The sequence below is a fragment of the Pinus tabuliformis genome, chromosome X, assembly GCF_031772625.1.
Source record: "Pinus tabuliformis cultivar Carrire ecotype Pingquan chromosome X, CPIR1, whole genome shotgun sequence".
Classification (NCBI taxonomy): domain Eukaryota; kingdom Viridiplantae; phylum Streptophyta; class Pinopsida; order Pinales; family Pinaceae; genus Pinus; species Pinus tabuliformis.
Window position 1 is genome coordinate 889,690,694 of NC_142308.1, and position 8,892 is coordinate 889,699,585.

Genomic DNA, 8,892 nt, shown 5'->3' on the forward strand with positions numbered 1-8,892 from the left:
CAATGGAGTTCAAGTTAAATGGAGGTCGAGGCTTGAGATGATTTCATGGACCGAGCAGAGTTCAGACCCTATTTGGTCGAGTGGAGTAGGAATGTGTGATTAGGTGAGGTGGTAGAAGCCACATGGACTTAACTATGGACATGCCAACACCAAATGGGTGACATGATACTATGTGGACACCTTGTGCAAGGTCCTTGCCTATGTGGCAGGGTATTTAAGGGTTCGACTTTAGGTTGCTAAAACTATAAATGTAATGTAAATTATCAGAGGCCCACATATTTCTAGATTATTAAGGTGGCAGGATGAATTTTATCATCCTATTTTACTCCATAGGGTTAGTTCCTCTGAGACATCACGTTGATTAACCCTTTACTTGAGCCTCAAACATTATTTTTCCAGTCATGACAACCAGCCACATGGATGATGACCTTATGAGAGCGACTGGAACCTTGTAGTCACTCCCAGTATGACCTTGTGGGAGCGACTAGAGTATTTTTCTCCCTATCATGTGCTTGCGACTAGGGAATCTTTCTAGAGTCACATGGTTCCTAGGAGATCAGCTTGACTCATCACTTGTTCGAGCTGGTCAAGGCTTGTCATTGAGAATCTTCCATAACCTATCATCATCCTAAGCATCCACAATCATCCTCTTAGGAGCTCTCTTCATCCTTTTTATATTTGACTATTTGAGATGGTAAAGCTAGCTAGAGCTAGAGAGAGTTAGAGTCTGAGTTCATCATTCAGCATCAGATTCCTGCTGAGAGAGACAGAGTTTGTGAGGTTCATGCTACACGAGTCCATATTTTATCTATTGTAGTGGAGAGACTAAGCCGGATTTTGCATAGGCGACTTGGGTGAAAGTATATTTGTACTTTGATCTTGGATTAATAGAAATTCATGTTCCTTCCCTATATTTACATGTTTGCAACAATGATGTTTACTATTTCTATGATGTCTTGAGCTAATGATCTTACGAGCAAGATCGCTTATCATCCTTGAGTGGATTTGATTGTGTGCAGGTGTTGGGATTGAGTGTGGACAAAGAAGATCGTTCAAGTGGAGTGTTGGGATTTTGCAATGAACTCAAAACCCTTCACCAACCTGTGAGGAAGTTAGGTGCACAGTTATTCTTTATAGTATCCAGAATTTTTTGTATGTTTCATTTGTGAGCATTGTGTTGGGATTGATCTATCTATTCGTTAGGAATTTTTATTTTTGGTGTCTTGTGATCTTATTCATGCACAAGATCATGGAACAAAAACTTCTTTCATAATTCATTGCAATAGAATTGGTGGTTTCAATGACAGCATTATTGTTTTGTGTCCATTTCATTTTTGGTTTTTGATGATTTCTCTCCTATTCCAATTTTCTAAGCTTCCTTGAATTTTTCCAAGTCTTTATGCTTACTTTCAGGGCTTAATTTCCTGAATATTCAATATTTTTCTCTGTTTGTGCACAAGTTTTTCAAAAATTTTAATTTTTTCCCCAATCGCTAGCATAGTACTGCATCCGAGCGACTATAAATATATGGTCATTGTCTTTCCCTTACATCCAAGTGACTTGTCATTGTCTTTCCCTTACATCCAAGTGACTGGTCACTACCTTGCCCTTACATCAGAGTGACTAGCCTTCTAGTCCTGAAAAGTTGAAATTTTTTCTCTAAATTTTTTTTTGTCTACTTTGGATTTGAGTTGGCTTTCTGTCTTCCTACCGGTTTTGGCCCAAATCTATCTTCTAGTGTTTGATTTCATTGAATTGGATTTGCTCTGTTTGACACAATTTTTTTTTTTCAGCTTTGATTCTCTTATCCTTTTCTAGCGTATTGGAGATCTATTGGTCTATGCTATATTTTGTTGATTGGCTACTAGCATCTAACTGATTTGATCCATCTCTGATCAGTTTATTTGGATCTTCGATCACTCTTGTCTCGTGAAATTGTCTACAATATATATTGTGCTTTGTTTGAGGCTTGCATTTTCCTTCTAGATCTCATTTTCAAATTTGTTTATTTGATTTCAATGACTGATTAGACCTGTTACATATCCTATTCTTGGATATTTTTTACCTTTGGGTGGTTTTATCACTTGTTTTCAAGTGATATTTTTCTTCTATTGGTTATTTTTGTCACAATTGGTGGTGTTATGATTAGTTGTGTAGTTTTCATCTAGAAAAGTTCATGTGAATGTGTTTTCATTGCTTTTTATCACTCTCATTTGATCTTGTTTATGCCTTCTTGCCTCTAGGGTATGGTTTTGGCCTTTGTAGAATATTGGCCTTTGTTGTGCCATTGTGCTACAACCATAGCTTGTTGACATTCCCTTCCTTTTGCAATTTTGGATTTGTTTTTTATTTCTTGAGTGTGTTTTCTTATTTGTCTTTGTTTTCCTAGCTTTGACGCTTTTGAAGTGCTTGGCATTCTAGCTTAGGGACTTTTGTTTGGCCTATTTTTGGATATTTTTTCCTTTTTGGTTTAATTTTTGGGTCAACAATTTTATAAATTTTAATATATTTTCATTTAAGGATTTTGATGAGAGGTGCATTATTTTAGGCATTGGTGTGTTGTGAAAAAACTCTTACCCTCCTGTAGTTAGAATTCATCAAACCAAAAAAAAAAGAAATTGCATATAGCCACATCAGGGTTACTAATAAGAGTCATTCACACCATATAAGTTTCACACCACATTCCAACTATGTAAAAAACAACCACTTAAATTAACGTGATACTAAAAGAAACTAGACTCGTATTTTTGCTTTACTGATAGTACACCAACACTAGCTTAGGCTACGGTCTTGGAGACAGGTGTGTGAGTTTACTACTCCAAGACTACAAAATAAACTTAGCATATTATTGTAGGGAGATAAACCCACTTCTAGTAGTGAATTCTGGGAAGCCCTTCTAACAAGAGGGTTAAGCATGAGGTAACACTTGAGCTGGGTGAGGTGACATGACCCATTTTGCTTAGTTTCAAGTGGTGCAATATTATGGAATTTGTGTGTATTACAAAAGGTGTTATTAGAATTTTGTTTTACCACTTGGGGGCCACTTGGGAGGAAACTCTCAAGTGAATTTCAGTCGTAGCTCTCTGGGCTAAGAGTTCTGCCCTTGCACGTGAATTTGGCCTGTAATTTTCCCCCAAGGACATGTTATTTTCGGTGGTAACCATAGCGGCCTATATTTTAGGGCTCATACACAAGTGTAGGGTTGAGTTCATATTCTCTGTACCTAGGGCAGATATTAGTCATACTCTCTCAATCCTCTTAGAGGGTGCCCATGGCTAATAAGGGAACTTGCATCGAGTTCGTAGCTAAAAGGAATAGGAAGAAAGTCGATAGTATAATTGTCCCACTGCTAGCTTCTTTGTATTTTGGTTTGCGTGTGACTATACTTTAGGACATTTTTAGTGAATTTTGTTTGGTCTAAGTCAGTAGTCTTGGCCTTAGGTTGTTTTCATTAACATAATTGTGTCAAATTATAATTTTTCACCCTCACTGAATATCTTCATCGTCAGTCATGTCGTCTTCATCGTTTGCCTCCTAAACGAGGTAGACTTGTCACTCCTGCATAGAGAGTGCCCGTTGGTACTCAATACTTAGATCAACGTATATTTTTGGAATCCATACCTGGTCCTTCTAGTAGTGATCTGATTTCTATTTAAACTTTAGTAGACAATTATGTTGCTCCTGCTAATCCACCTTTGACCGATTCACTAGGACCTGAGTTGTTGTGGTTGAACCCAGACGGTTTGACACCCGCTTATACCTTTTTACCATTATCAGTTATCCAACCTCCTCCACCTCCACAAGGGGGCAACAAGAGGTAATTTTCCCATCTTACCAACAATTCATCCATCTTTATGTGCACAAAATACATTAATGTAACCATGCAAGCTAAATCGTATGACGTTCTTGAGTCGAGTTCCTTTTCTAAGGGCTCACCCGCTCCACCTACTTCCATTGGACCTCTCACATTCTATAAGCCTATGGAACCTATCTATCGCCCACACAAGGTTGTTATTCATAAGACAATACACAACCCTTCTGCCAGGGCCACCATCACTATAATATTATTGAAGCTCTTTCCCAAGCTCATTGTGCCATGTCTGCATTGGAGGTTTTGCATAGTTGTGATTAGTAGCGTAAGGCCTTTTTTTCTGCGATTAGTGGAGTAGATCTATCTGACTCAAGGCTCATTTCATTTAATGCTAAAAAATCTTCTATTTGACTTTCCCGCCAGATCATGTTTCATATTATTATGCATATTTTCTATAAGAATATTCGTCGGAATTTGCTTGATGAAGGATCCTCAACTTGTCTCATGTCAACATCCCGCTAGAAGGGCCTTGGCTCTCTAGCACTTTCCATGTCCAATACTACTCTTCAAGCCTTTGATGGAAACAACTGTGTGCCTAAGGGGGTCCTTTCCAATTTTTTCATTGAGTTAGGGGGGAGAATTATTTATGTCGATGTTGAAGTCATCGATGCTCCTCTGGACTATAACCTGCTCCTTGGTCGTAATTGGTTCTATGCCATGACTGTATTTGTCTCATTTGTATTTTGTGTCCTTTTCTTTCCTCATGAAGGAAATATTGTTACCATTGACCAACTTGACTATTGTGTGTCATCAGCCCATGTTAGGTGCCTATAATACTAGTGATTCCCCCATTACTATTGTCATTGTAGCCCTTATTGTTATTTTTGTGCCCCTATTGTCCCCATATTATTATTATTGTGCCCCATAGAAGCCCAGTATTGTTATTGTTGCGCCCTTATATTATTATTGTTATGTCAACTTTGATTATATTGTGATCCCTTAGACTTCTATATATAGAAAGGAGGTTTTGTCATTTGTGTCATCAAAGAATTGTTCATTTGTGTAATGTAAAGGATGTTTCCCCCTTGAAGAGGCTTATTTTTAAGTCGTTGCTCTATATTTTCTTCTATTCTGGTTGCATAACAATTGGTATCAGAGCTTTCGATTCTAGGGTTTCGATGCTTCAAACAGGTCATCGTGGAATTTTCTCTATAACGTTTTTTCTACGATGTTCTAGAAGCTAACATTAAAATGAATTTGAGATGAACTCTAATTGAACCTCAGGTGTGAATTTCTGATCTTGCCTCACTATAGTTTCAGAGATATGATCCAAGGAAGTTAGGGTTTGTGCAGGTTCCCGAATTATATCTCAAACAGGTGACCTGGGGAAACACGCCATAACTTTCTCTCTGAGCATCAATTGAAATTTCGTAACAAGTTGTATAAAGATGATGGCCTGTAATTTTTTGTATATCAGTTTCAAGTCCTAAAGCCGAAACAGTGACATGTGGCATTTCGTAGAATTTTTCTCTACTGAACCAGTCTATAATCAGGTCATCGTGGGAGATTTGGCATAAATCTTCCTTGGAGAATGAAATCTTGAACAGACTTGAGGGGTTGGAAAGAGGACTTAGAAGGCTACCACAGGAAGAAATTTCAGACCTTGGAGATCTAAAATTAAATATATACAACAGATTCAATATCAAGCTCCTACAAAGTGAAAAAAGTGTATAGTTTTTATTTTTAATTTTGCATAAGCTTGGTTTGAAAGATTTGTTTGAAGGAATTCAAAGGGCATAGTGAAGCATAATTATCATTAGTTGATTCCCCAAAGAAAGAAAATGGAAACACCTAGTAAGAAACCTGAAATCTCCCGCATAACTCATGAAAAAGAGGAAGAAATACAACATGATATATCAAAATTACGTGACCAAGTAAAACACATTTCACTCTAACAAAAGGTAGCAGAAGCTAAGATGGATGGTTTAAAGAAAGGCATGGAAGCTAATATGGATAGTTTAAAGAAAGGAGTGGAATCTAAGATGGATGTTTTAAAGAAAGTCGTGGAAGCTAAGATGGATGGCGTCGAAGCCAAGATGAATGGCCTGAAATCTAACATGGGTTGCGTGGAAGCTAAGATGGGTGGAATGGAAGCTAAGATGGATGGTATAGAAGAAAAAATTAAAGGCAACATGGAAGATTTAAAAATAGATTTGACAAAGTCGCTACAAGAAATTCTTACTAACGGCGAAAGGGTAGTAAAGGAAACTCATGATGAGAACAAAATAAATGTTAATCATGATTTCATAGACTCTAATGCTAGATTGAAGACCCACCATGTTCCAAAGATCAATATGAGGAAGTTTGATGACAAGGATCCCGTAACATGGATACTATAGATGGAGCAATATTTAGATCTCCATAATGTGAAAAACACAAAAAAGTTACACATTGCAACTTTATATTTGGAACCCCATTAGTTTGTATGGTATCAATGGCTTTGCTCTCGTAAACAAATTGTCACTTGGGAAATTTTTATGAAAGAAATTATAGCACACTATGAGGATACAAAAAGTAAAACCTTTTTTAGCCAATTGATAAAATTCAAACAAAAAATTCTTATGGAATTGTACATCTCTCCCTTAGGAGGGCACTCAATATTTTTAAAAACTTACCATAGGGTTAAGAAGGAATTTTTTGGAATCGCCTTAAATGTGATATTAAAAAGTTTGAGGCATAATGTTTGGTTTTCTGACAAAGTAAAGTTGAAACAATTAAGACCCCAGTTCTATTACAACCGTTATCTATTCCAAGCCAAAGTTGGGAGGAGGTTTAAATGGATCTTATCACAAGTTCACCCAAGTCCGAAGGAAAGAGTTTCATCATGGTGGTAGTTGAAAGACTTACCAAGTATGCACACTTTTGTGCATTATCTCATCCATTTAAAGCAAATACAGTTTCTACTTCATTTATGGAAATAATTCAAAAGCTACATGGATACCCAAAGATTATTCTAAGCGATAGAGATCCCATTTTCACTAGAAATTTTTGGACAAAATTATTTTCTTGTCTTCGTACTCAGTTAGCTCATAGCTCATGTTATCATCCTCAATATGATGGGAAAACTGAGATAGTAAACAAATGTTCAGAAGGATATCTTCGTTGCTTTGTATCTAATAAACAGACACAATGGGTCAAATGGTTGCCTCTGCCTTAATGGTGGTATAACACTTCCTTCCATACTGCAACAAAAATGACCCCATTTATGGCACTTTATGGATATCATCCACCATCCATCACATCATATTTAAGAGAAAAATCTAAGTTTCAAACAACGGAAGATCACATCAAGCATCAACAACAAGTTCTCCAGCTCTTAATGGATAACCTCACTTTGGCGTAGAATAGAATGAAGCAAGAAAATCAACAACGCATCGAAAGAAGTTTTGATGTAGGTGACTGGATATTTCTACGACTACAACCATATAAAAAAATGTCCCTCAAGCAAGCTAAGAAGGATAATAAATTATCACCAAAGTATTATGGTATGTACAAGGTGTTTCAAAATATTGGTACTATGGCATACAAATTGGAGCTTCCTGTAGCCTCTCGAGTGCAACCAGTTTTCCATGTTTCATGTTTAAATAAGGTTATAGGTGACATGCTCCTAGTTCAAAAAATATTGCCAGAACATGACGAGGAAGGAAAAATCATATTGGAACCTGAAGCAGTCACAGAAACAAGAACTCGATAGCTATGAATTCGATCAATTTCAGAGTATCTCATCAAGCATTGAGGACAACACTTTTTTGAAGGAGAGGGGCATGTTAGGTCCCTATAATACTAGTGATTTCCCCATTATTATTATCATTTTAGCTCTTATTGTTATTACTGTGCCCCATATAATCCCATTATTATTATTATTGTGCCCTTACATTATTATTGTTATGTCGTCTTTGATTATATTGTAACCCATTAGACTCCTATATATAGAAAGGAGGTTTTGTCATTTGTATCATCAAAGAATTGTTCATTTTTGTAATGTAAAGGAGGTTTTCCCCTTGAAGATGCTGATTTTGAAGTCATTTCTCTATCTTTTCTTCTATTTTGTGATTTGGTTGCACAACATCCCAAATTTCTACTACAGGGAATTCATTAGCATTTGTCGGATATAGACCTAGTCGATATTAGACTGTTGGTGTATGCTTGTTTAAAATTTCATCCCTTATGGGTGTTTTTCCTCAATTACCATACACATCTTTCCTTCATCCTCTTCAAAATATCATATGCATATGATCTCTTCTTAAACTTGTGGACCACATAGACCTTCTAATCCTTGGGCGGTGTCACCTGATCTTATGGAAGTTGATCAAGCTAGTGAGCATCATCTGCCACCTGTTGTGGAAGACATTTCCTCTCCAACAATCCCATTAATGCCTCCTGACGTTGGTCAAAAAATCCATCCCAATATGGAACATGAACAAGTTCCTTTGCCCACATGGGTTGTCGCTCCACCTACTCCACATGAATCCCTTGATGACAAACCTTGTTGTCTAGTCAACTTGAAATCCATGGATCTACCCACTAATCATCCTATGGATATTATGCCTCTTCATGCCTCTAACCTTCTTGAATTTGAAAAGGTAGATATTCGCAAATAAAATCTTGAATTGACCCAAGGGAAATATCCTCATCCCTCCTTGGATGTGCCACCCTTGGACCAAGTAAAGTATTGGGCTTCCACTACCAAACTTGCCAACAAATTGTCCAACTCCTTACCACATGTTGATGAGTGTCTTGTACCTCCTTTATGTCTTGATCCTCCCTTATTCTTTCAAGTTTATTTCAAGAGTGAAACTATGTTAGACTATCCCTACCATGGTCAACCTTTCAAGATTGGGTAGTTTGACCTCCTTTAGCATGGCCCCACATTAGTGAGCCATATGGTCCACCCACCTTATGAGTTCAGATATAGAAACCCTTGGCCAGTGCACAGTCGTGGGCACACTTTAGCATGACCTACTAGACTATGTCATGCATATACATATTGTACATAAGAGTGTAACACATTATCTCTTATT